General features: G+C 45.2%; 14 non-coding genes and 6 pseudogenes across 14 annotated transcripts; all 20 read left to right on the forward strand.

The window, feature by feature from the left end:
* Positions 1–2289: 2289 nt before the first annotated feature.
* Positions 2290–2481, forward strand: LOC141200953 (U2 spliceosomal RNA). The gene has a single exon (XR_012272624.1). It is a non-coding gene; the product is annotated as a U2 spliceosomal RNA (small nuclear RNA).
* A 1120-nt stretch (positions 2482–3601) lies between these two features.
* Positions 3602–3792, forward strand: LOC141199225 (U2 spliceosomal RNA). The gene has a single exon (XR_012270983.1). It is a non-coding gene; the product is annotated as a U2 spliceosomal RNA (small nuclear RNA).
* A 1120-nt stretch (positions 3793–4912) lies between these two features.
* On the forward strand, positions 4913–5103 carry LOC141200389 (U2 spliceosomal RNA). Its single transcript, XR_012272111.1, has one exon. It is a non-coding gene; the product is annotated as a U2 spliceosomal RNA (small nuclear RNA).
* A 1120-nt stretch (positions 5104–6223) lies between these two features.
* LOC141200517 (U2 spliceosomal RNA) lies at positions 6224–6414 on the forward strand. The gene has a single exon (XR_012272236.1). It is a non-coding gene; the product is annotated as a U2 spliceosomal RNA (small nuclear RNA).
* A 1121-nt stretch (positions 6415–7535) lies between these two features.
* LOC141199226 (U2 spliceosomal RNA) lies at positions 7536–7726 on the forward strand. The gene has a single exon (XR_012270984.1). It is a non-coding gene; the product is annotated as a U2 spliceosomal RNA (small nuclear RNA).
* A 1119-nt stretch (positions 7727–8845) lies between these two features.
* LOC141200398 (U2 spliceosomal RNA) lies at positions 8846–9036 on the forward strand. The gene has a single exon (XR_012272120.1). It is a non-coding gene; the product is annotated as a U2 spliceosomal RNA (small nuclear RNA).
* Positions 9037–10144: 1108 nt separating this feature from the next.
* Positions 10145–10335, forward strand: LOC141200666 (U2 spliceosomal RNA). The gene has a single exon (XR_012272379.1). It is a non-coding gene; the product is annotated as a U2 spliceosomal RNA (small nuclear RNA).
* A 1120-nt stretch (positions 10336–11455) lies between these two features.
* LOC141201038 (U2 spliceosomal RNA) lies at positions 11456–11547 on the forward strand (annotated as a pseudogene).
* A 794-nt stretch (positions 11548–12341) lies between these two features.
* On the forward strand, positions 12342–12520 carry LOC141200918 (U2 spliceosomal RNA; annotated as a pseudogene).
* Positions 12521–13642: 1122 nt separating this feature from the next.
* LOC141200667 (U2 spliceosomal RNA) lies at positions 13643–13833 on the forward strand. The gene has a single exon (XR_012272380.1). It is a non-coding gene; the product is annotated as a U2 spliceosomal RNA (small nuclear RNA).
* Positions 13834–14953: 1120 nt separating this feature from the next.
* LOC141201040 (U2 spliceosomal RNA) lies at positions 14954–15045 on the forward strand (annotated as a pseudogene).
* A 794-nt stretch (positions 15046–15839) lies between these two features.
* Positions 15840–16018, forward strand: LOC141200919 (U2 spliceosomal RNA; annotated as a pseudogene).
* Positions 16019–17139: 1121 nt separating this feature from the next.
* On the forward strand, positions 17140–17330 carry LOC141200399 (U2 spliceosomal RNA). Its single transcript, XR_012272121.1, has one exon. It is a non-coding gene; the product is annotated as a U2 spliceosomal RNA (small nuclear RNA).
* A 1124-nt stretch (positions 17331–18454) lies between these two features.
* On the forward strand, positions 18455–18645 carry LOC141199227 (U2 spliceosomal RNA). Its single transcript, XR_012270985.1, has one exon. It is a non-coding gene; the product is annotated as a U2 spliceosomal RNA (small nuclear RNA).
* Positions 18646–19770: 1125 nt separating this feature from the next.
* LOC141200668 (U2 spliceosomal RNA) lies at positions 19771–19961 on the forward strand. The gene has a single exon (XR_012272381.1). It is a non-coding gene; the product is annotated as a U2 spliceosomal RNA (small nuclear RNA).
* Positions 19962–21081: 1120 nt separating this feature from the next.
* LOC141201041 (U2 spliceosomal RNA) lies at positions 21082–21173 on the forward strand (annotated as a pseudogene).
* Positions 21174–21967: 794 nt separating this feature from the next.
* Positions 21968–22146, forward strand: LOC141200920 (U2 spliceosomal RNA; annotated as a pseudogene).
* Positions 22147–23264: 1118 nt separating this feature from the next.
* Positions 23265–23455, forward strand: LOC141199228 (U2 spliceosomal RNA). Its single transcript, XR_012270986.1, has one exon. It is a non-coding gene; the product is annotated as a U2 spliceosomal RNA (small nuclear RNA).
* Positions 23456–24579: 1124 nt separating this feature from the next.
* LOC141199229 (U2 spliceosomal RNA) lies at positions 24580–24770 on the forward strand. Its single transcript, XR_012270987.1, has one exon. It is a non-coding gene; the product is annotated as a U2 spliceosomal RNA (small nuclear RNA).
* Positions 24771–25894: 1124 nt separating this feature from the next.
* LOC141200669 (U2 spliceosomal RNA) lies at positions 25895–26085 on the forward strand. The gene has a single exon (XR_012272382.1). It is a non-coding gene; the product is annotated as a U2 spliceosomal RNA (small nuclear RNA).
* The last annotated feature ends 591 nt before the right edge of the window (positions 26086–26676 follow it).

Genomic DNA, 26676 nt, shown 5'->3' on the forward strand with positions numbered 1-26676 from the left:
GGCAGTATTCTTTCCTTTTATGAAACACTCTTCTCTAACGATAGTAGAGCCAGTGATGCGGAAATTAATGATTATTGCAAAGTATTAACTAATAATATTCCTGAGGAGAAAATTGGGTTTTTAAGTGAGGAGGTTGGGAAAGATGAAATTAGACGGGCAGTGGATGGCTTGGCGAAAGGCAAGACGCCAGGCTGTGATGGTCTTCCTGCTGAATTTTATGTTAGATTTTGGGATATTATAGGTGTGGAGTTTTCCCGGGTGGTGCAATATGGTTTTACTCATGGGATTTTATCGGTTTCTATGCGTAGGGGGATTGTTACGCTGATTCATAAGAAAGGGGACATGAGGGATATTAAAAATTGGAGGCCCATAACATTGTTAAACAGTGATTACAAAATTATTTCTAAAATTGTGGCTGGTAGACTGGCAGATGTGATAGGTGATATGGTGGGGAAGTATCAGGCATGTGCAGTGCCTGGTAGGAAAATTTCAGATAATTTGCTGCTTCTAAGAGACTTAATTTATCAGGCTAATTTGAATAAGAATGCTCTTTTGTTACAGTCGGTGGACCTGGAGAAAGCCTTTGATAAAATATCACATAGATTTTTGTTCTCTGCTTTAAGTCACCTTGGTGTTCCGGATAAATTATTGATGGTCATTAAGAGTTTTTATTGTGGGGTCAGTAGCCAGATTTTAGTTAATGGGCATGTGAGTTCCAGTTTTAATATTTTATCGGGAGTTAGGCAGGGTTGTCCCCTGTCACCAATTCTTTTTATCTGTGTGGTGGAGGCCCTTTTAAAAAGTGTGCAAGTTGACAAGTGTGTGGCTGGTGTTTTTATTCCTGGGGGATCCGGGGGTCCAGTCAAGTCTTTAAGTTATATGGATGATATTGTTTTTACTTATGGTTCACAGGCGGATCTCAATAGAGTGAATTTGCACGTAAGGATTTTTTGTTGTGTGGCTGGTATGGCGGTGAATTGGGGAAAGTGCCAACTTTGTAACTTTGGGAGGCAGGTTGAGGTTAACGTGGCAGGAGTGGAGAGTAGGGAGGAAATTGAGGTTCTTGGTGTCATCTTTGAGAAGGAACTGAAAGGGAAAAGCAGCCTGAAGATTCTAGAAGACAAAATGGATCAGAAGTTGAACTTTTGGAAACTAAGGAACCTGTCGCTGAGAGGGAAAGTGCTGGTAATCAAGTCTGTGATTCTCCCGCTTCTGCTGTACACTGCTTTGATTTTCCCACCTGCTGTGCTTTGGACAAAGAGAGTGACAAGGAAACTGTTTGTGTTTTTTTGGGGATCCAAAATGGAGAAACTAAGAAGAGGAATGGTTATGTGTTCTGTGGAAAATGGGGGTTGTGATTTTCCTAACATTGACTTATTTTTAAGAATGCATTATTTTTTGAACATTTATAAATTATCCCAGTGCAATAACAGGACTGCGGACATGTGCAAATATTTAGCAGGACGGCTTTTCCAGAAATGGAGCTGGTGTGAGAAGGATTTAAGAAAACCAGTTTCGTTTGTGATACCGTTTTTTTATGTGGTGCTTAGGTCCTTCTATGATCAAAATGGGATAAGCTCCATGGTTAGACCGGACAAAAAACTGATTGTCTCAGGTATTAAGAAGAAGGAGATGTTATGTGATGTGCCGTTTTGTAATAATGCACAGTCTGGACAGGTGTGGAAGCTTTTTTTCATGCGTGGAATCAGCAACAGACAGAAGGATGTAACCTGGATGGCGTTGCATGGATGCTTGCCAACAAGGGCTTTTTTGAATGACCGGGGGATAAAAGTTCAAGAACTATGTCCTAGGGAAGGTTGCAATAAGGTGGAAACAATACAGCATATTTTTTGGGACTGTTTTTTTGCTAAAAAAGTTTTTACCTTGTTGTCACGTATGTTTGTTGCTTTAGTTGGTTTTCATTGTTTCGATTTTGAAAGGATTTTAATAGGTCAAGATTTTAAGTACTCGCAAAGGAAGCGGGCAAGCTGGATTATTTTTGTCATATATAAAGAGGTTTTATGGGACGTTCGGAATTTGGTGATTTTTAAAAAGATTGTTTTTTCCCCCATGGAATGCAGAAAGATTTTTCTTGCTAGACTGTTTTATGCCTATTTATTGGATAAAAAGAAGTATGGTGAGACAGCAGCAGAAGCACTCTGGAACTTTTCACATTGGACTTCTTACAGTAAGTAACAGTTAATTGCAGGGTTGTGTTTTTTGGGATTTTGTTTTTGTTTTTCCGAATGATGATTTGAGAACCCGTTATGTGAATATGCGCTATGATGCATAAATTAATGTGGGTCTTAATCTGAGGAAAAAAAAAATTCTGTTCTTATCAGTTTAATATCTGATACGTCCCCTATCTGGGGACCATATATTAAATGGATTTTTAGAACAGGGAGATGGAAAAAGAGCTTGCTCTGTCCACTCCACGCATTGACCTGGTATTGCAGTATCTCCAGGACTGGTGCACCCCTTCTTTAATGCAGTTTCTAAAATCAGAAAGAATTGAATTCAATGCTTTTTGTTCATTTTGCTTGTTTGTCGGATTTTGGGATGGACTCTTTGGCTTTGCTTTTCTTCTCCTCATTGGATTTTTCATGTTAAAAGTTGCAGAAGCCAGATGACAAGCTCATTTTGGTTCAACTTCAGCAACTGTGCATTGCATTGCCATGTAATGTAATGTAATGCAATGCTATCTATCTAGCTCTCCCTCTATACTTCCTTTTGGATAAACAGACATATTAGGCAAGCATTTTGGAGCTTTCACCTAAATAACTACAGGTGGTGAGATAAGCTGCACAATATAATTGACCTTTCAGTATATTGTTGCACACACACCATCTATTTAGCAAATGCCCTTGTTATCAACAGCAGCCTTTTAAACTCACCTGAGCTAACAGGTATGTGAGCTGGTTACTCTGCTGCGCTTAAAATTTCTTTTTTGGTTTGCTACAATGCCTTTTCTGAAACGTTGTCTCCCTCTGCTGGAACACTGACTTCTTTCATTTAATGCATGCAGACTATAAAAGAGAAACCAACCCAAAAAGTTTGGTTGATTAGTCTGTGGCATTCTTTTAAACTGTTGCTTATGGCGGTCTCTGTGAGCTTCTCAGTGACATTCAGCCATCCAGGTATCCCGCCTGCAGTAGACGGAATGTGGCAATGGAACGCTGGCTGCGCGTGTCATAATAGGCTCTGAGCCTTTATATACCTGCGCACAGCAGCAGCCACCTTCAGTCTGCTGCTGGACAGCCAGCAGCAGCAGCAGCAGGAGAGGTAATTAATCAGCAACCCTCCTGCTAAGGGTAGACAGCTGCTCGTTCCACCCCCCCCCCGCCTTAATTGGTTCTCCTCCCTTCCAACGGTGTTGAGGCGGGTGGGAACAGCCGGGGGTTGAGGGTACTGTGCTAAAAGAGGTGGAGTTATGCAGATCTAAAACGCGTGGATTGCAGCAGCAGCAAGCCGAAAAGTGCAGGCATGTGAGGGATCTAGAGGTTGACAGCATGTCTTCTTAACGGGAGTCCAGGTGGCCATCTCCACAAATGGACTTTTCAGAATCCTTGGGTGGCACCGTAGTCGCAAACCAATTCTGGTTATCGCTTCTCGGCCTTTTGGCTAAGATCAAGTGTAGTATCTGTTCTTATCAGTTTAATATCTGATACGTCCCCTATCTGGGGACCATATATTAAATGGATTTTTAGAACAGGGAGATGGAAAAAGAGCTTGCTCTGTCCACTCCACGCATTGACCTGGTATTGCAGTATCTCCAGGACCGGTGCACCCCTTCTTTAATGCAGTTTCTAAAATCAGAAAGAATTGAATTCAATGCTTTTTGTTCATTTTGCTTGTTTGTCGGATTTTGGGATGGACTCTTTGGCTTTGCTTTTCTTCTCCTCATTGGATTTTTCATGTTAAAAGTTGCAGAAGCCAGATGACAAGCTCATTTTGGTTCAACTTCAGCAACTGTGCATTGCATTGCCATGTAATGTAATGTAATGCAATGCTATCTATCTAGCTCTCCCTCTATACTTCCTTTTGGATAAACAGACATATTAGGCAAGCATTTTGGAGCTTTCACCTAAATAACTACAGGTGGTGAGATAAGCTGCACAATATAATTGACCTTTCAGTATATTGTTGCACACACACCATCTATTTAGCAAATGCCCTTGTTATCAACAGCAGCCTTTTAAACTCACCTGAGCTAACAGGTATGTGAGCTGGTTACTCTGCTGCGCTTAAAATTTCTTTTTTGGTTTGCTACAATGCCTTTTCTGAAACGTTGTCTCCCTCTGCTGGAACACTGACTTCTTTCATTTAATGCCTGCAGACTATAAAAGAGAAACCAACCCAAAAAGTTTGGTTGATTAGTCTGTGGCATTCTTTTAAACTGTTGCTTATGGCGGTCTCTGTGAGCTTCTCAGTGACATTCAGCCATCCAGGTATCCCGCCTGCAGTAGACGGAATGTGGCAATGGAACGCTGGCTGCGCGTGTCATAATAGGCTCTGAGCCTTTATATACCTGCGCACAGCAGCAGCCACCTTCAGTCTGCTGCTGGACAGCCAGCAGCAGCAGCAGCAGGAGAGGTACTTAATCAGCAACCCTCCTGCTAAGGGTAGACGGCTGCTCGTTCCACCCCCCCCCCGCCTTAATTGGTTCTCCTCCCTTCCAACGGTGTTGAGGCGGGTGGGAACAGCCGGGGGTTGAGGGTACTGTGCTAAAAGAGGTGGAGTTATGCAGATCTAAAACGCGTGGATTGCAGCAGCAGCAAGCCGAAAAGTGCAGGCATGTGAGGGATCTAGAGGTTGACAGCATGTCTTCTTAACGGGAGTCCAGGTGGCCATCTCCACAAATGGACTTTTCAGAATCCTTGGGTGGCACCGTAGTCGGAAACCAATTCTGGTTATCGCTTCTCGGCCTTTTGGCTAAGATCAAGTGTAGTATCTGTTCTTATCAGTTTAATATCTGATACGTCCCCTATCTGGGGACCATATATTAAATGGATTTTTAGAACAGGGAGATGGAAAAAGAGCTTGCTCTGTCCATTCCACGCATTGACCTGGTATTGCAGTATCTCCAGGACCGGTGCACCCCTTCTTTAATGCAGTTTCTAAAATCAGAAAGAATTGAATTCAATGCTTTTTGTTCATTTTGCTTGTTTGTCGGATTTTGGGATGGACTCTTTGGCTTTGCTTTTCTTCTCCTCATTGGATTTTTCATGTTAAAAGTTGCAGAAGCCAGATGACAAGCTCATTTTGGTTCAACTTCAGCAACTGTGCATTGCATTGCCATGTAATGTAATGTAATGCAATGCTATCTATCTAGCTCTCCCTCTATACTTCCTTTTGGATAAACAGACATATTAGGCAAGCATTTTGGAGCTTTCACCTAAATAACTACAGGTGGTGAGATAAGCTGCACAATATAATTGACCTTTCAGTATATTGTTGCACACACACCATCTATTTAGCAAATGCCCTTGTTATCAACAGCAGCCTTTTAAACTCACCTGAGCTAACAGGTATGTGAGCTGGTTACTCTGCTGCGCTTAAAATTTCTTTTTTGGTTTGCTACAATGCCTTTTCTGAAACGTTGTCTCCCTCTGCTGGAACACTGACTTCTTTCATTTAATGCCTGCAGACTATAAAAGAGAAACCAACCCAAAAAGTTTGGTTGATTAGTCTGTGGCATTCTTTTAAACTGTTGCTTATGGCGGTCTCTGTGAGCTTCTCAGTGACATTCAGCCATCCAGGTATCCCGCCTGCAGTAGACGGAATGTGGCAATGGAACGCTGGCTGCGCGTGTCATAATAAGCTCTGAGCCTTTATATACCTGCGCACAGCAGCAGCCACCTTCAGTCTGCTGCTGGACAGCCAGCAGCAGCAGCAGCAGCAGAGGTAATTAATCAGCAACCCTCCTGCTAAGGGTAGACAGCTGCTCGTTCCACCCCCCCCCCGCCTTAATTGGTTCTCCTCCCTTCCAACGGTGTTGAGGCGGGTGGGAACAGCCGGGGGTTGAGGGTACTGTGCTAAAAGAGGTGGAGTTATGCAGATCTAAAACGCGTGGATTGCAGCAGCAGCAAGCCGAAAAGTGCAGGCATGTGAGGGATCTAGAGGTTGACAGCATGTCTTCTTAACGGGAGTCCAGGTGGCCATCTCCACAAATGGACTTTTCAGAATCCTTGGGTGGCACCGTAGTCGCAAACCAATTCTGGTTATCGCTTCTCGGCCTTTTGGCTAAGATCAAGTGTAGTATCTGTTCTTATCAGTTTAATATCTGATACGTCCCCTATCTGGGGACCATATATTAAATGGATTTTTAGAACAGGGAGATGGAAAAAGAGCTTGCTCTGTCCACTCCACGCATTGACCTGGTATTGCGGTATCTCCAGGACCGGTGCACCCCTTCTTTAATGCAGTTTCTAAAATCAGAAAGAATTGAATTCAATGCTTTTTGTTCATTTTGCTTGTTTGTCGGATTTTGGGATGGACTCTTTGGCTTTGCTTTTCTTCTCCTCATTGGATTTTTCATGTTAAAAGTTGCAGAAGCCAGATGACAAGCTCATTTTGGTTCAACTTCAGCAACTGTGCATTGCATTGCCATGTAATGTAATGTAATGCAATGCTATCTATCTAGCTCTCCCTCTATACTTCCTTTTGGATAAACAGACATATTAGGCAAGCATTTTGGAGCTTTCACCTAAATAACTACAGGTGGTGAGATAAGCTGCACAATATAATTGACCTTTCAGTATATTGTTGCACACACACCATCTATTTAGCAAATGCCCTTGTTATCAACAGCAGCCTTTTAAACTCACCTGAGCTAACAGGTATGTGAGCTGGTTACTCTGCTGCGCTTAAAATTTCTTTTTTGGTTTGCTACAATGCCTTTTCTGAAACGTTGTCTCCCTCTGCTGGAACACTGACTTCTTTCATTTAATGCCTGCAGACTATAAAAGAGAAACCAACCCAAAAAGTTTGGTTGATTAGTCTGTGGCATTCTTTTAAACTGTTGCTTATGGCGGTCTCTGTGAGCTTCTCAGTGACATTCAGCCATCCAGGTATCCCGCCTGCAGTAGACGGAATGTGGCAATGGAACGCTGGCTGCGCGTGTCATAATAAGCTCTGAGCCTTTATATACCTGCGCACAGCAGCAGCCACCTTCAGTCTGCTGCTGGACAGCCAGCAGCAGCAGCAGCAGGAGAGGTAATTAATCAGCAACCCTCCTGCTAAGGGTAGACAGCTGCTCGTTCCACCCCCCCCCCCGCCTTAATTGGTTCTCCTCCCTTCCAACGGTGTTGAGGCGGGTGGGAACAGCCGGGGGTTGAGGGTACTGTGCTAAAAGAGGTGGAGTTATGCAGATCTAAAACGCGTGGATTGCAGCAGCAGCAAGCCGAAAAGTGCAGGCATGTGAGGGATCTAGAGGTTGACAGCATGTCTTCTTAACGGGAGTCCAGGTGGCCATCTCCACAAATGGACTTTTCAGAATCCTTGGGTGGCACCGTAGTCGGAAACCAATTCTGGTTATCGCTTCTCGGCCTTTTGGCTAAGATCAAGTGTAGTATCTGTTCTTATCAGTTTAATATCTGATACGTCCCCTATCTGGGGACCATATATTAAATGGATTTTTAGAACAGGGAGATGGAAAAAGAGCTTGCTCTGTCCACTCCACGCATTGACCTGGTATTGCAGTATCTCCAGGACCGGTGCACCCCTTCTTTAATGCAGTTTCTAAAATCAGAAAGAATTGAATTCAATGCTTTTTGTTCATTTTGCTTGTTTGTCGGATTTTGGGATGGACTCTTTGGCTTTGCTTTTCTTCTCCTCATTGGATTTTTCATGTTAAAAGTTGCAGAAGCCAGATGACAAGCTCATTTTGGTTCTACTTCAGCAACTGTGCATTGCATTGCCATGTAATGTAATGTAATGCAATGCTATCTATCTAGCTCTCCCTCTATACTTCCTTTTGGATAAACAGACATATTAGGCAAGCATTTTGGAGCTTTCACCTAAATAACTACAGGTGGTGAGATAAGCTGCACAATATAATTGACCTTTCAGTATATTGTTGCACACACACCATCTATTTAGCAAATGCCCTTGTTATCAACAGCAGCCTTTTAAACTCACCTGAGCTAACAGGTATGTGAGCTGGTTACTCTGCTGCGCTTAAAATTTCTTTTTTGGTTTGCTACAATGCCTTTTCTGAAACGTTGTCTCCCTCTGCTGGAACACTGACTTCTTTCATTTAATGCCTGCAGACTATAAAAGAGAAACCAACCCAAAAAGTTTGGTTGATTAGTCTGTGGCATTCTTTTAAACTGTTGCTTATGGCGGTCTCTGTGAGCTTCTCAGTGACATTCAGCCATCCAGGTATCCCGCCTGCAGTAGACGGAATGTGGCAATGGAACGCTGGCTGCGCGTGTCATAATAGGCTCTGAGCCTTTATATACCTGCGCACAGCAGCAGCCACCTTCAGTCTGCTGCTGGACAGCCAGCAGCAGCAGCAGCAGGAGAGGTAATTAATCAGCAACCCTCCTGCTAAGGGTAGACAGCTGCTCGTTCCACCCCCCCCCGCCTTAATTGGTTCTCCTCCCTTCCAACGGTGTTGAGGCGGGTGGGAACAGCCGGGGGTTGAGGGTACTGTGCTAAAAGAGGTGGAGTTATGCAGATCTAAAACGCGTGGATTGCAGCAGCAGCAAGCCGAAAAGTGCAGGCATGTGAGGGATCTAGAGGTTGACAGCATGTCTTCTTAACGGGAGTCCAGGTGGCCATCTCCACAAATGGACTTTTCAGAATCCTTGGGTGGCACCGTAGTCGGAAACCAATTCTGGTTATCGCTTCTCGGCCTTTTGGCTAAGATCAAGTGTAGTATCTGTTCTTATCAGTTTAATATCTGATACGTCCCCTATCTGGGGACCATATATTAAATGGATTTTTAGAACAGGGAGATGGAAAAAGAGCTTGCTCTGTTCACTCCACGCATTGACCTGGTATTGCAGTATCTCCAGGACCGGTGCACCCCTTCTTTAATGCAGTTTCTAAAATCAGAAAGAATTGAATTCAATGCTTTTTGTTCATTTTGCTTGTTTGTCGGATTTTGGGATGGACTCTTTGGCTTTGCTTTTCTTCTCCTCATTGGATTTTTCATGTTAAAAGTTGCAGAAGCCAGATGACAAGCTCATTTTGGTTCAACTTCAGCAACTGTGCATTGCATTGCCATGTAATGTAATGTAATGCAATGCTATCTATCTAGCTCTCCCTCTATACTTCCTTTTGGATAAACAGACATATTAGGCAAGCATTTTGGAGCTTTCACCTAAATAACTACAGGTGGTGAGATAAGCTGCACAATATAATTGACCTTTCAGTATATTGTTGCACACACACCATCTATTTAGCAAATGCCCTTGTTATCAACAGCAGCCTTTTAAACTCACCTGAGCTAACAGGTATGTGAGCTGGTTACTCTGCTGCGCTTAAAATTTCTTTTTTGGTTTGCTACAATGCCTTTTCTGAAACGTTGTCTCCCTCTGCTGGAACACTGACTTCTTTCATTTAATGCCTGCAGACTATAAAAGAGAAACCAACCCAAAAAGTTTGGTTGATTAGTCTGTGGCATTCTTTTAAACTGTTGCTTATGGCGGTCTCTGTGAGCTTCTCAGTGACATTCAGCCATCCAGGTATCCCGCCTGCAGTAGACGGAATGTGGCAATGGAACGCTGGCTGCGCGTGTCATAATAGGCTCTGAGCCTTTATATACCTGCGCACAGCAGCAGCCACCTTCAGCCAGCAGCAGCAGCAGCAGGAGAGGTAATTAATCAGCAGCCCTCCTGCTAAGGGTAGACAGCTGCTCGTTCCACCCCCCCCCCCCCGCCTTAATTGGTTCTCCTCCCTTCCAATGGTGTTGAGGCGGGTGGGAACAGCCGGGGGTTGAGGGTACTGTGCTAAAAGAGGTGGAGTTATGCAGATCTAAAACGCGTGGATTGCAGCAGCAGCAAGCCGAAAAGTGCAGGCATGTGAGGGATCTAGAGGTTGACAGCATGTCTTCTTAACGGGAGTCCAGGTGGCCATCTCCACAAATGGACTTTTCAGAATCCTTGGGTGGCATCGTAGTCGGAAACCAATTCTGGTTATCGCTTCTCGGCCTTTTGGCTAAGATCAAGTGTAGTATCTGTTCTTATCAGTTTAATATCTGATACGTCCGCTATCTGGGGACCATATATTAAATGGATTTTTAGAACAGGGAGATGGAAAAAGAGCTTGCTCTGTCCACTCCACGCATTGACCTGGTATTGCAGTATCTCCAGGACCGGTGCACCCCTTCTTTAATGCAGTTTCTAAAATCAGAAAGAATTGAATTCAATGCTTTTTGTTCATTTTGCTTGTTTGTCGGATTTTGGGATGGACTCTTTGGCTTTGCTTTTCTTCTCCTCATTGGATTTTTCATGTTAAAAGTTGCAGAAGCCAGATGACAAGCTCATTTTGGTTCAACTTCAGCAACTGTGCATTGCATTGCCATGTAATGTAATGTAATGCAATGCTATCTATCTAGCTCTCCCTCTATACTTCCTTTTGGATAAACAGACATATTAGGCAAGCATTTTGGAGCTTTCACCTAAATAACTACAGGTGGTGAGATAAGCTGCACAATATAATTGACCTTTCAGTATATTGTTGCACACACACCATCTATTTAGCAAATGCCCTTGTTATCAACAGCAGCCTTTTAAACTCACCTGAGCTAACAGGTATGTGAGCTGGTTACTCTGCTGCGCTTAAAATTTCTTTTTTGGTTTGCTACAATGCCTTTTCTGAAACGTTGTCTCCCTCTGCTGGAACACTGACTTCTTTCATTTAATGCCTGCAGACTATAAAAGAGAAACCAACCCAAAAAGTTTGGTTGATTAGTCTGTGGCATTCTTTTAAACTGTTGCTTATGGCGGTCTCTGTGAGCTTCTCAGTGACATTCAGCCATCCAGGTATCCCGCCTGCAGTAGACGGAATGTGGCAATGGAACGCTGGCTGCGCGTGTCATAATAGGCTCTGAGCCTTTATATACCTGCGCACAGCAGCAGCCACCTTCAGTCTGCTGCTGGACAGCCAGCAGCAGCAGCAGCAGGAGAGGTAATTAATCAGCAACCCTCCTGCTAAGGGTAGACAGCTGCTCGTTCCACCCCCCCCCCGCCTTAATTGGTTCTCCTCCCTTCCAACGGTGTTGAGGCGGGTGGGAACAGCCGGGGGTTGAGGGTACTGTGCTAAAAGAGGTGGAGTTATGCAGATCTAAAACGCGTGGATTGCAGCAGCAGCAAGCCGAAAAGTGCAGGCATGTGAGGGATCTAGAGGTTGACAGCATGTCTTCTTAACGGGAGTCCAGGTGGCCATCTCCACAAATGGACTTTTCAGAATCCTTGGGTGGCACCGTAGTCGGAAACCAATTCTGGTTATCGCTTCTCGGCCTTTTGGCTAAGATCAAGTGTAGTATCTTTCGAAAAGGCGGTTTTGGATGTTGGCCGCCCTAGTAGATTGATACATTATGCACACTGGGGTTTAGGCGCTTGTTAGTACGCCAGGTGGCTAATATAGTCATCTGGTGGAAAGCATGGCCCCCCAGGATCGACGCCATTGGGCCGGGGAAGATCGAAAGCCCGAAGTGTGAAGTGCCCCAGGAGTGGTGACCCTGGGGTGCCTTAACTCACTGGGATTGGGAACCCCACTTGAGTTTATGGCACATTTGCACAAGCACTTCAAATTTTCTTTCTTCGCACACACCCTTATTCCGGGCCTTCTGGCCTTAGGATGGGGAATTTTTCAATTCCCGGTTGAAGGTCCGGGCAGTATTATACTGTGAAACCTTCACTATTTATTTAATTTCTTTGTCACTGTGTGTCCACTTATTCACGTGTGTCACGGCCTACTAGGATTTTGTCGGGATGCGGTTCCCTTACGGGTTCCTCTCTTGGCAGGTCTAGGGGGGGAGTGTGTGGCCATCAGGTTCCGCTCCCCCCTGAACCCCCCTGGCTCTCCTCTTTCGGGAGGAGAGCGTTGTTGGCTCCCCTCTTCCGGGAGGGGAGCACAGTCTTTGGCTCCCAGTGCCTTGCTCGGGTGAGAACTCGGGCAGGTGCTGGGGGTATGATTGGGTCGCCTCTGGCTTCGGCTGGAGGTGGCTTTTTGTCCCTGTTCCTCGCTGTGGCCTTTTGGCTCGGAGGGACGGGGAATGGTTTGGGGGACCCTTCTCCTTTTGGAGAGGGTTTCAAGAAGACCAGCATCCTAGTGCACTTTTTTTGTGGCACTTGTCACTTTTTTAAGCGCACTCGGGTTTTGTACACGAATTCGGGCTTTCAAAAAAAAAAAAAAATCTGTTCTTATCAGTTTAATATCTGATACGTCCCCTATCTGGGGACCATATATTAAATGGATTTTTAGAACAGGGAGATGGAAAAAGAGCTTGCTCTGTCCACTCCACGCATTGACCTGGTATTGCAGTATCTCCAGGACCGGTGCACCCCTTCTTTAATGCAGTTTCTAAAATCAGAAAGAATTGAATTCAATGCTTTTTGTTCATTTTGCTTGTTTGTCGGATTTTGGGATGGACTCTTTGGCTTTGCTTTTCTTCTCCTCATTGGATTTTTCATGTTAAAAGTTGCAGAAGCCAGATGACAAGCTCATTTTGGTTCAACTTCAGCAACTGTGCATTGCATTGCCATGTAATGTAATGTAATGCAATGCTATCTATCTAGCTCTCCCTCTATACTTCCTTTTGGATAAACAGACATATTAGGCAAGCATTTTGGAGCTTTCACCTAAATAACTACAGGTGGTGAGATAAGCTGCACAATATAATTGACCTTTCAGTATATTGTTGCACACACACCATCTATTTAGCAAATGCCCTTGTTATCAACAGCAGCCTTTTAAACTCACCTGAGCTAACAGGTATGTGAGCTGGTTACTCTGCTGCGCTTAAAATTTCTTTTTTGGTTTGCTACAATGCCTTTTCTGAAACGTTGTCTCCCTCTGCTGGAACACTGACTTCTTTCATTTAATGCCTGCAGACTATAAAAGAGAAACCAACCTAAAAAGTTTGGTTGATTAGTCTGTGGCATTCTTTTAAACTGTTGCTTATGGCGGTCTCTGTGAGCTTCTCAGTGACATTCAGCCATCCAGGTATCCCGCCTGCAGTAGACGGAATGTGGCAATGGAACGCTGGCTGCGCGTGTCATAATAGGCTCTGAGCCTTTATATACCTGCGCACAGCAGCAGCCACCTTCAGTCTGCTGCTGGACAGCCAGCAGCAGCAGCAGCAGGAGAGGTAATTAATCAGCAGCCCTCCTGCTAAGGGTAGACAGCTGCTCGTTCCACCCCCCCCCCCCGCCTTAATTGGTTCTCCTCCCTTCCAACGGTGTTGAGGCGGGTGGGAACAGCCGGGGGTTGAGGGTACTGTGCTAAAAGAGGTGGAGTTATGCAGATCTAAAACGCGTGGATTGCAGCAGCAGCAAGCCGAAAAGTGCAGGCATGTGAGGGATCTAGAGGTTGACAGCATGTCTTCTTAACGGGAGTCCAGGTGGCCATCTCCACAAATGGACTTTTCAGAATCCTTGGGTGGCATCGTAGTCGGAAACCAATTCTGGTTATCGCTTCTCGGCCTTTTGGCTAAGATCAAGTGTAGTATCTGTTCTTATCAGTTTAATATCTGATACGTCCGCTATCTGGGGACCATATATTAAATGGATTTTTAGAACAGGGAGATGGAAAAAGAGCTTGCTCTGTCCACTCCACGCATTGACCTGGTATTGCAGTATCTCCAGGACCGGTGCACCCCTTCTTTAATGCAGTTTCTAAAATCAGAAAGAATTGAATTCAATGCTTTTTGTTCATTTTGCTTGTTTGTCGGATTTTGGGATGGACTCTTTGGCTTTGCTTTTCTTCTCCTCATTGGATTTTTCATGTTAAAAGTTGCAGAAGCCAGATGACAAGCTCATTTTGGTTCAACTTCAGCAACTGTGCATTGCATTGCCATGTAATGTAATGTAATGCAATGCTATCTATCTAGCTCTCCCTCTATACTTCCTTTTGGATAAACAGACATATTAGGCAAGCATTTTGGAGCTTTCACCTAAATAACTACAGGTGGTGAGATAAGCTGCACAATATAATTGACCTTTCAGTATATTGTTGCACACACACCATCTATTTAGCAAATGCCCTTGTTATCAACAGCAGCCTTTTAAACTCACCTGAGCTAACAGGTATGTGAGCTGGTTACTCTGCTGCGCTTAAAATTTCTTTTTTGGTTTGCTACAATGCCTTTTCTGAAACGTTGTCTCCCTCTGCTGGAACACTGACTTCTTTCATTTAATGCCTGCAGACTATAAAAGAGAAACCAACCCAAAAAGTTTGGTTGATTAGTCTGTGGCATTCTTTTAAACTGTTGCTTATGGCGGTCTCTGTGAGCTTCTCAGTGACATTCAGCCATCCAGGTATCCCGCCTGCAGTAGACGGAATGTGGCAATGGAACGCTGGCTGCGCGTGTCATAATAGGCTCTGAGCCTTTATATACCTGCGCACAGCAGCAGCCACCTTCAGTCTGCTGCTGGACAGCCAGCAGCAGCAGCAGCAGGAGAGGTAATTAATCAGCAACCCTCCTGCTAAGGGTAGACAGCTGCTCGTTCCACCCCCCCCCCGCCTTAATTGGTTCTCCTCCCTTCCAACGGTGTTGAGGCGGGTGGGAACAGCCGGGGGTTGAGGGTACTGTGCTAAAAGAGGTGGAGTTATGCAGATCTAAAACGCGTGGATTGCAGCAGCAGCAAGCCGAAAAGTGCAGGCATGTGAGGGATCTAGAGGTTGACAGCATGTCTTCTTAACGGGAGTCCAGGTGGCCATCTCCACAAATGGACTTTTCAGAATCCTTGGGTGGCACCGTAGTCGGAAACCAATTCTGGTTATCGCTTCTCGGCCTTTTGGCTAAGATCAAGTGTAGTATCTTTCGAAAAGGCGGTTTTGGATGTTGGCCGCCCTAGTAGATTGATACATTATGCACACTGGGGTTTAGGCGCTTGTTAGTACGCCAGGTGGCTAATATAGTCATCTGGTGGAAAGCATGGCCCCCCAGGATCGACGCCATTGGGCCGGGGAAGATCGAAAGCCCGAAGTGTGAAGTGCCCCAGGAGTGGTGACCCTGGGGTGCCTTAACTCACTGGGATTGGGAACCCCACTTGAGTTTATGGCACATTTGCACAAGCACTTCAAATTTTCTTTCTTCGCACACACCCTTATTCCGGGCCTTCTGGCCTTAGGATGGGGAATTTTTCAATTCCCGGTCGAAGGTCCGGGCAGTATTATACTGTGAAACCTTCACTATTTATTTAATTTCTTTGTCACTGTGTGTCCACTTATTCACGTGTGTCACGGCCTACTAGGATTTTGTCGGGATGCGGTTCCCTTACGGGTTCCTCTCTTGGCAGGTCTAGGGGGGGAGTGTGTGGCCATCAGGTTCCGCTCCCCCCTGAACCCCCCTGGCTCTCCTCTTTCGGGAGGAGAGCGTTGTTGGCTCCCCTCTTCCGGGAGGGGAGCACAGTCTTTGGCTCCCAGTGCCTTGCTCGGGTGAGAACTCGGGCAGGTGCTGGGGGTATGATTGGGTCGCCTCTGGCTTCGGCTGGAGGTGGCTTTTTGTCCCTGTTCCTCGCTGTGGCCTTTTGGCTCGGAGGGACGGGGAATGGTTTGGGGGACCCTTCTCCTTTTGGAGAGGGTTTCAAGAAGACCAGCATCCTAGTGCACTTTTTTTGTGGCACTTGTCACTTTTTTAAGCGCACTCGGGTTTTGTACACGAATTCGGGCTTTCAAAAAAAAAAAAAAATCTGTTCTTATCAGTTTAATATCTGATACGTCCCCTATCTGGGGACCATATATTAAATGGATTTTTAGAACAGGGAGATGGAAAAAGAGCTTGCTCTGTCCACTCCACGCATTGACCTGGTATTGCAGTATCTCCAGGACCGGTGCACCCCTTCTTTAATGCAGTTTCTAAAATCAGAAAGAATTGAATTCAATGCTTTTTGTTCATTTTGCTTGTTTGTCGGATTTTGGGATGGACTCTTTGGCTTTGCTTTTCTTCTCCTCATTGGATTTTTCATGTTAAAAGTTGCAGAAGCCAGATGACAAGCTCATTTTGGTTCAACTTCAGCAACTGTGCATTGCATTGCCATGTAATGTAATGTAATGCAATGCTATCTATCTAGCTCTCCCTCTATACTTCCTTTTGGATAAACAGACATATTAGGCAAGCATTTTGGAGCTTTCACCTAAATAACTACAGGTGGTGAGATAAGCTGCACAATATAATTGACCTTTCAGTATATTGTTGCACACACACCATCTATTTAGCAAATGCCCTTGTTATCAACAGCAGCCTTTTAAACTCACCTGAGCTAACAGGTATGTGAGCTGGTTACTCTGCTGCGCTTAAAATTTCTTTTTTGGTTTGCTACAATGCCTTTTCTGAAACGTTGTCTCCCTCTGCTGGAACACTGACTTCTTTCATTTAATGCCTGCAGACTATAAAAGAGAAACCAACTCAAAAAGTTTGGTTGATTAGTCTGTGGCATTCTTTTAAACTGTTGCTTATGGCGGTCTCTGTGAGCTTCTCAGTGACATTCAGCCATCCAGGTATCCCGCCTGCAGTAGACGGAATGTGGCAATGGAACGCTGGCTGCGCGTGTCATAATAGGCTCTGAGCCTTTATATACCTGCGCACAGCAGCAGCCACCTTCAGTCTGCTGCTGGACAGCCAGCAGCAGCAGCAGCAGGAGAGGTAATTAATCAGCAACCCTCCTGCTAAGGGTAGACAGCTGCTCGTTCCACCCCCCCCCCCGCCTTAATTGGTTCTCCTCCCTTCCAACGGTGTTGAGGCGGGTGGGAACAGCCGGGGGTTGAGGGTACTGTGCTAAAAGAGGTGGAGTTATGCAGATCTAAAACGCGTGGATTGCAGCAGCAGCAAGCCGAAAAGTGCAGGCATGTGAGGGATCTAGAGGTTGACAGCATGTCTTCTTAACGGGAGTCCAGGTGGCCATCTCCACAAATGGACTTTTCAGAATCCTTGGGTGGCACCGTAGTCGGAAACCAATTCTGGTTATCGCTTCTCGGCCTTTTGGCTAAGATCAAGTGTAGTATCTGTTCTTATCAGTTTAATATCTGATACGTCCCCTATCTGGGGACCATATATTAAATGGATTTTTAGAACAGGGAGATGGAAAAAGAGCTTGCTCTGTTCACTCCACGCATTGACCTGGTATTGCAGTATCTCCAGGACCGGTGCACCCCTTCTTTAATGCAGTTTCTAAAATCAGAAAGAATTGAATTCAATGCTTTTTGTTCATTTTGCTTGTTTGTCGGATTTTGGGATGGACTCTTTGGCTTTGCTTTTCTTCTCCTCATTGGATTTTTCATGTTAAAAGTTGCAGAAGCCAGATGACAAGCTCATTTTGGTTCAACTTCAGCAACTGTGCATTGCATTGCCATGTAATGTAATGTAATGCAATGCTATCTATCTAGCTCTCCCTCTATACTTCCTTTTGGATAAACAGACATATTAGGCAAGCATTTTGGAGCTTTCACCTAAATAACTACAGGTGGTGAGATAAGCTGCACAATATAATTGACCTTTCAGTATATTGTTGCACACACACCATCTATTTAGCAAATGCCCTTGTTATCAACAGCAGCCTTTTAAACTCACCTGAGCTAACAGGTATGTGAGCTGGTTACTCTGCTGCGCTTAAAATTTCTTTTTTGGTTTGCTACAATGCCTTTTCTGAAACGTTGTCTCCCTCTGCTGGAACACTGACTTCTTTCATTTAATGCCTGCAGACTATAAAAGAGAAACCAACCCAAAAAGTTTGGTTGATTAGTCTGTGGCATTCTTTTAAACTGTTGCTTATGGCGGTCTCTGTGAGCTTCTCAGTGACATTCAGCCATCCAGGTATCCCGCCTGCAGTAGACGGAATGTGGCAATGGAACGCTGGCTGCGCGTGTCATAATAGGCTCTGAGCCTTTATATACCTGCGCACAGCAGCAGCCACCTTCAGTCTGCTGCTGGACAGCCAGCAGCAGCAGCAGCAGGAGAGGTAATTAATCAGCAGCCCTCCTGCTAAGGGTAGACAGCTGCTCGTTCCACCCCCCCCCCCCCCGCCTTAATTGGTTCTCCTCCCTTCCAACGGTGTTGAGGCGGGTGGGAACAGCCGGGGGTTGAGGGTACTGTGCTAAAAGAGGTGGAGTTATGCAGATCTAAAACGCGTGGATTGCAGCAGCAGCAAGCCGAAAAGTGCAGGCATGTGAGGGATCTAGAGGTTGACAGCATGTCTTCTTAACGGGAGTCCAGGTGGCCATCTCCACAAATGGACTTTTCAGAATCCTTGGGTGGCACCGTAGTCGGAAACCAATTCTGGTTATCGCTTCTCGGCCTTTTGGCTAAGATCAAGTGTAGTATCTGTTCTTATCAGTTTAATATCTGATACGTCCCCTATCTGGGGACCATATATTAAATGGATTTTTAGAACAGGGAGATGGAAAAAGAGCTTGCTCTGTCCACTCCACGCATTGACCTGGTATTGCAGTATCTCCAGGACCGGTGCACCCCTTCTTTAATGCAGTTTCTAAAATCAGAAAGAATTGAATTCAATGCTTTTTGTTCATTTTGCTTGTTTGTCGGATTTTGGGATGGACTCTTTGGCTTTGCTTTTCTTCTCCTCATTGGATTTTTCATGTTAAAAGTTGCAGAAGCCAGATGACAAGCTCATTTTGGTTCAACTTCAGCAACTGTGCATTGCATTGCCATGTAATGTAATGTAATGCAATGCTATCTATCTAGCTCTATATCTATACTTCCTTTTGGATAAACAGACATATTAGGCAAGCATTTTGGAGCTTTCACCTAAATAACTACAGGTGGTGAGATAAGCTGCACAATATAATTGACCTTTCAGTATATTGTTGCACACACACCATCTATTTAGCAAATGCCCTTGTTATCAACAGCAGCCTTTTAAACTCACCTGAGCTAACATGTATGTGAGCTGGTTACTCTGCTGCGCTTAAAATTTCTTTTTTGGTTTGCTACAATGCCTTTTCTGAAACGTTGTCTCCCTCTGCTGGAACACTGACTTCTTTCATTTAATGCCTGCAGACTATAAAAGAGAAACCAACCCAAAAAGTTTGGTTGATTAGTCTGTGGCATTCTTTTAAACTGTTGCTTATGGCGGTCTCTGTGAGCTTCTCAGTGACATTCAGCCATCCAGGTATCCCGCCTGCAGTAGACGGAATGTGGCAATGGAACGCTGGCTGCGCGTGTCATAATAGGCTCTGAGCCTTTATATACCTGCGCACAGCAGCAGCCACCTTCAGTCTGCTGCTGGACAGCCAGCAGCAGCAGCAGCAGGAGTGGTAATTAATCAGCAACCCTCCTGCTAAGGGTAGACAGCTGCTCGTTCCACCCCCCCCCCCCCCCGCCTTAATTGGTTCTCCTCCCTTCCAACGGTGTTGAGGCGGGTGGGAACAGCCGGGGGTTGAGGGTACTGTGCTAAAAGAGGTGGAGTTATGCAGATCTAAAACGCGTGGATTGCAGCAGCAGCAAGCCGAAAAGTGCAGGCATGTGAGGGATCTAGAGGTTGACAGCATGTCTTCTTAACGGGAGTCCAGGTGGCCATCTCCACAAATGGACTTTTCAGAATCCTTGGGTGGCATCGTAGTCGGAAACCAATTCTGGTTATCGCTTCTCGGCCTTTTGGCTAAGATCAAGTGTAGTATCTGTTCTTATCAGTTTAATATCTGATACGTCCGCTATCTGGGGACCATATATTAAATGGATTTTTAGAACAGGGAGATGGAAAAAGAGCTTGCTCTGTCCACTCCACGCATTGACCTGGTATTGCAGTATCTCCAGGACCGGTGCACCCCTTCTTTAATGCAGTTTCTAAAATCAGAAAGAATTGAATTCAATGCTTTTTGTTCATTTTGCTTGTTTGTCGGATTTTGGGATGGACTCTTTGGCTTTGCTTTTCTTCTCCTCATTGGATTTTTCATGTTAAAAGTTGCAGAAGCCAGATGACAAGCTCATTTTGGTTCAACTTCAGCAACTGTGCATTGCATTGCCATGTAATGTAATGTAATGCAATGCTATCTATCTAGCTCTCCCTCTATACTTCCTTTTGGATAAACAGACATATTAGGCAAGCATTTTGGAGCTTTCACCTAAATAACTACAGGTGGTGAGATAAGCTGCACAATATAATTGACCTTTCAGTATATTGTTGCACACACACCATCTATTTAGCAAATGCCCTTGTTATCAACAGCAGCCTTTTAAACTCACCTGAGCTAACAGGTATGTGAGCTGGTTACTCTGCTGCGCTTAAAATTTCTTTTTTGGTTTGCTACAATGCCTTTTCTGAAACGTTGTCTCCCTCTGCTGGAACACTGACTTCTTTCATTTAATGCCTGCAGACTATAAAAGAGAAACCAACCCAAAAAGTTTGGTTGATTAGTCTGTGGCATTCTTTTAAACTGTTGCTTATGGCGGTCTCTGTGAGCTTCTCAGTGACATTCAGCCATCCAGGTATCCCGCCTGCAGTAGACGGAATGTGGCAATGGAACGCTGGCTGCGCGTGTCATAATAGGCTCTGAGCCTTTATATACCTGCGCACAGCAGCAGCCACCTTCAGTCTGCTGCTGGACAGCCAGCAGCAGCAGCAGCAGGAGAGGTAATTAATCAGCAACCCTCCTGCTAAGGGTAGACAGCTGCTCGTTCCACCCCCCCCCCGCCTTAATTGGTTCTCCTCCCTTCCAACGGTGTTGAGGCGGGTGGGAACAGCCGGGGGTTGAGGGTACTGTGCTAAAAGAGGTGGAGTTATGCAGATCTAAAACGCGTGGATTGCAGCAGCAGCAAGCCGAAAAGTGCAGGCATGTGAGGGATCTAGAGGTTGACAGCATGTCTTCTTAACGGGAGTCCAGGTGGCCATCTCCACAAATGGACTTTTCAGAATCCTTGGGTGGCACCGTAGTCGGAAACCAATTCTGGTTATCGCTTCTCGGCCTTTTGGCTAAGATCAAGTGTAGTATCTTTCGAAAAGGCGGTTTTGGATGTTGGCCGCCCTAGTAGATTGATACATTATGCACACTGGGGTTTAGGCGCTTGTTAGTACGCCAGGTGGCTAATATAGTCATCTGGTGGAAAGCATGGCCCCCCAGGATCGACGCCATTGGGCCGGGGAAGATCGAAAGCCCGAAGTGTGAAGTGCCCCAGGAGTGGTGACCCTGGGGTGCCTTAACTCACTGGGATTGGGAACCCCACTTGAGTTTATGGCACATTTGCACAAGCACTTCAAATTTTCTTTCTTCGCACACACCCTTATTCCGGGCCTTCTGGCCTTAGGATGGGGAATTTTTCAATTCCCGGTTGAAGGTCCGGGCAGTATTATACTGTGAAACCTTCACTATTTATTTAATTTCTTTGTCACTGTGTGTCCACTTATTCACGTGTGTCACGGCCTACTAGGATTTTGTCGGGATGCGGTTCCCTTACGGGTTCCTCTCTTGGCAGGTCTAGGGGGGGAGTGTGTGGCCATCAGGTTCCGCTCCCCCCTGAACCCCCCTGGCTCTCCTCTTTCGGGAGGAGAGCGTTGTTGGCTCCCCTCTTCCGGGAGGGGAGCACAGTCTTTGGCTCCCAGTGCCTTGCTCGGGTGAGAACTCGGGCAGGTGCTGGGGGTATGATTGGGTCGCCTCTGGCTTCGGCTGGAGGTGGCTTTTTGTCCCTGTTCCTCGCTGTGGCCTTTTGGCTCGGAGGGACGGGGAATGGTTTGGGGGACCCTTCTCCTTTTGGAGAGGGTTTCAAGAAGACCAGCATCCTAGTGCACTTTTTTTGTGGCACTTGTCACTTTTTTAAGCGCACTCGGGTTTTGTACACGAATTCGGGCTTTCAAAAAAAAAAAAAAATCTGTTCTTATCAGTTTAATATCTGATACGTCCCCTATCTGGGGACCATATATTAAATGGATTTTTAGAACAGGGAGATGGAAAAAGAGCTTGCTCTGTCCACTCCACGCATTGACCTGGTATTGCAGTATCTCCAGGACCGGTGCACCCCTTCTTTAATGCAGTTTCTAAAATCAGAAAGAATTGAATTCAATGCTTTTTGTTCATTTTGCTTGTTTGTCGGATTTTGGGATGGACTCTTTGGCTTTGCTTTTCTTCTCCTCATTGGATTTTTCATGTTAAAAGTTGCAGAAGCCAGATGACAAGCTCATTTTGGTTCAACTTCAGCAACTGTGCATTGCATTGCCATGTAATGTAATGTAATGCAATGCTATCTATCTAGCTCTCCCTCTATACTTCCTTTTGGATAAACAGACATATTAGGCAAGCATTTTGGAGCTTTCACCTAAATAACTACAGGTGGTGAGATAAGCTGCACAATATAATTGACCTTTCAGTATATTGTTGCACACACACCATCTATTAGCAAATGCCCTTGTTATCAACAGCAGCCTTTTAAACTCACCTGAGCTAACAGGTATGTGAGCTGGTTACTCTGCTGCGCTTAAAATTTCTTTTTTGGTTTGCTACAATGCCTTTTCTGAAACGTTGTCTCCCTCTGCTGGAACACTGACTTCTTTCATTTAATGCCTGCAGACTATAAAAGAGAAACCAACCCAAAAAGTTTGGTTGATTAGTCTGTGGCATTCTTTTAAACTGTTGCTTATGGCGGTCTCTGTGAGCTTCTCAGTGACATTCAGCCATCCAGGTATCCCGCCTGCAGTAGACGGAATGTGGCAATGGAACGCTGGCTGCGCGTGTCATAATAGGCTCTGAGCCTTTATATACCTGCGCACAGCAGCAGCCACCTTCAGTCTGCTGCTGGACAGCCAGCAGCAGCAGCAGCAGGAGAGGTAATTAATCAGCAACCCTCCTGCTAAGGGTAGACAGCTGCTCGTTCCACTCCCCCCCGCCTTAATTGGTTCTCCTCCCTTCCAACGGTGTTGAGGCGGGTGGGAACAGCCGGGGGTTGAGGGTACTGTGCTAAAAGAGGTGGAGTTATGCAGATCTAAAACGCGTGGATTGCAGCAGCAGCAAGCCGAAAAGTGCAGGCATGTGAGGGATCTAGAGGTTGACAGCATGTCTTCTTAACGGGAGTCCAGGTGGCCATCTCCACAAATGGACTTTTCAGAATCCTTGGGTGGCACCGTAGTCGGAAACCAATTCTGGTTATCGCTTCTCGGCCTTTTGGCTAAGATCAAGTGTAGTATCTGTTCTTATCAGTTTAATATCTGATACGTCCCCTATCTGGGGACCATATATTAAATGGATTTTTAGAACAGGGAGATGGAAAAAGAGCTTGCTCTGTCCACTCCACGCATTGACCTGGTATTGCAGTATCTCCAGGACCGGTGCACCCCTTCTTTAATGCAGTTCCTAAAATCAGAAAGAATTGAATTCAATGCTTTTTGTTCATTTTGCTTGTTTGTCGGATTTTGGGATGGACTCTTTGGCTTTGCTTTTCTTCTCCTCATTGGATTTTTCATGTTAAAAGTTGCAGAAGCCAGATGACAAGCTCATTTTGGTTCAACTTCAGCAACTGTGCATTGCATTGCCATGTAATGTAATGTAATGCAATGCTATCTATCTAGCTCTCCCTCTATACTTCCTTTTGGATAAACAGACATATTAGGCAAGCATTTTGGAGCTTTCACCTAAATAACTACAGGTGGTGAGATAAGCTGCACAATATAATTGACCTTTCAGTATATTGTTGCACACACACCATCTATTTAGCAAATGCCCTTGTTATCAACAGCAGCCTTTTAAACTCACCTGAGCTAACAGGTATGTGAGCTGGTTACTCTGCTGCGCTTAAAATTTCTTTTTTGGTTTGCTACAATGCCTTTTCTGAAACGTTGTCTCCCTCTGCTGGAACACTGACTTCTTTCATTTAATGCCTGCAGACTATAAAAGAGAAACCAACCCAAAAAGTTTGGTTGATTAGTCTGTGGCATTCTTTTAAACTGTTGCTTATGGCGGTCTCTGTGAGCTTCTCAGTGACATTCAGCCATCCAGGTATCCCGCCTGCAGTAGACGGAATGTGGCAATGGAACGCTGGCTGCGCGTGTCATAATAGGCTCTGAGCCTTTATATACCTGCGCACAGCAGCAGCCACCTTCAGTCTGCTGCTGGACAGCCAGCAGCAGCAGCAGCAGGAGAGGTAATTAATCAGCAACCCTCCTGCTAAGGGTAGACAGCTGCTCGTTCCACCCCCCCCCCCCCCGCCTTAATTGGTTCTCCTCCCTTCCAACGGTGTTGAGGCGGGTGGGAACAGCCGGGGGTTGAGGGTACTGTGCTAAAAGAGGTGGAGTTATGCAGATCTAAAACGCGTGGATTGCAGCAGCAGCAAGCCGAAAAGTGCAGGCATGTGAGGGATCTAGAGGTTGACAGCATGTCTTCTTAACGGGAGTCCAGGTGGCCATCTCCACAAATGGACTTTTCAGAATCCTTGGGTGGCACCGTAGTCGGAAACCAATTCTGGTTATCGCTTCTCGGCCTTTTGGCTAAGATCAAGTGTAGTATCTGTTCTTATCAGTTTAATATCTGATACGTCCCCTATCTGGGGACCATATATTAAATGGATTTTTAGAACAGGGAGATGGAAAAAGAGCTTGCTCTGTCCACTCCACGCATTGACCTGGTATTGCAGTATCTCCAGGACCGGTGCACCCCTTCTTTAATGCAGTTTCTAAAATCAGAAAGAATTGAATTCAATGCTTTTTGTTCATTTTGCTTGTTTGTCGGATTTTGGGATGGACTCTTTGGCTTTGCTTTTCTTCTCCTCATTGGATTTTTCATGTTAAAAGTTGCAGAAGCCAGATGACAAGCTCATTTTGGTTCAACTTCAGCAACTGTGCATTGCATTGCCATGTAATGTAATGTAATGCAATGCTATCTATCTAGCTCTCCCTCTATACTTCCTTTTGGATAAACAGACATATTAGGCAAGCATTTTGGAGCTTACACCTAAATAACTACAGGTGGTGAGATAAGCTGCACAATATAATTGACCTTTCAGTATATTGTTGCACACACACCATCTATTTAGCAAATGCCCTTGTTATCAACAGCAGCCTTTTAAACTCACCTGAGCTAACAGGTATGTGAGCTGGTTACTCTGCTGCGCTTAAAATTTCTTTTTTGGTTTGCTACAATGCCTTTTCTGAAACGTTGTCTCCCTCTGCTGGAACACTGACTTCTTTCATTTAATGCCTGCAGACTATAAAAGAGAAACCAACCCAAAAAGTTTGGTTGATTAGTCTGTGGCATTCTTTTAAACTGTTGCTTATGGCGGTCTCTGTGAGCTTCTCAGTGACATTCAGCCATCCAGGTATCCCGCCTGCAGTAGACGGAATGTGGCAATGGAACGCTGGCTGCGCGTGTCATAATAGGCTCTGAGCCTTTATATACCTGCGCACAGCAGCAGCCACCTTCAGTCTGCTGCTGGACAGCCAGCAGCAGCAGCAGCAGGAGAGGTAATTAATCAGCAACCCTCCTGCTAAGGGTAGACAGCTGCTCGTTCCACCCCCCCCCCCCCCGCCTTAATTGGTTCTCCTCCCTTCCAACGGTGTTGAGGCGGGTGGGAACAGCCGGGGGTTGAGGGTACTGTGCTAAAAGAGGTGGAGTTATGCAGATCTAAAACGCGTGGATTGCAGCAGCAGCAAGCCGAAAAGTGCAGGCATGTGAGGGATCTAGAGGTTGACAGCATGTCTTCTTAACGGGAGTCCAGGTGGCCATCTCCACAAATGGACTTTTCAGAATCCTTGGGTGGCATCGTAGTCGGAAACCAATTCTGGTTATCGCTTCTCGGCCTTTTGGCTAAGATCAAGTGTAGTATCTGTTCTTATCAGTTTAATATCTGATACGTCCGCTATCTGGGGACCATATATTAAATGGATTTTTAGAACAGGGAGATGGAAAAAGAGCTTGCTCTGTCCACTCCACGCATTGACCTGGTATTGCAGTATCTCCAGGACCGGTGCACCCCTTCTTTAATGCAGTTTCTAAAATCAGAAAGAATTGAATTCAATGCTTTTTGTTCATTTTGCTTGTTTGTCGGATTTTGGGATGGACTCTTTGGCTTTGCTTTTCTTCTCCTCATTGGATTTTTCATGTTAAAAGTTGCAGAAGCCAGATGACAAGCTCATTTTGGTTCAACTTCAGCAACTGTGCATTGCATTGCCATGTAATGTAATGTAATGCAATGCTATCTATCTAGCTCTCCCTCTATACTTCCTTTTGGATAAACAGACATATTAGGCAAGCATTTTGGAGCTTTCACCTAAATAACTACAGGTGGTGAGATAAGCTGCACAATATAATTGACCTTTCAGTATATTGTTGCACACACACCATCTATTTAGCAAATGCCCTTGTTATCAACAGCAGCCTTTTAAACTCACCTGAGCTAACAGGTATGTGAGCTGGTTACTCTGCTGCGCTTAAAATTTCTTTTTTGGTTTGCTACAATGCCTTTTCTGAAACGTTGTCTCCCTCTGCTGGAACACTGACTTCTTTCATTTAATGCCTGCAGACTATAAAAGAGAAACCAACCCAAAAAGTTTGGTTGATTAGTCTGTG

Source organism: Phyllobates terribilis, unplaced genomic scaffold (genome assembly GCF_046119375.1).
Source record: "Phyllobates terribilis strain yellow unplaced genomic scaffold, ASM4611937v1 Scaffold_108__1_contigs__length_5656254, whole genome shotgun sequence".
NCBI lineage: Eukaryota > Metazoa > Chordata > Amphibia > Anura > Dendrobatidae > Phyllobates > Phyllobates terribilis.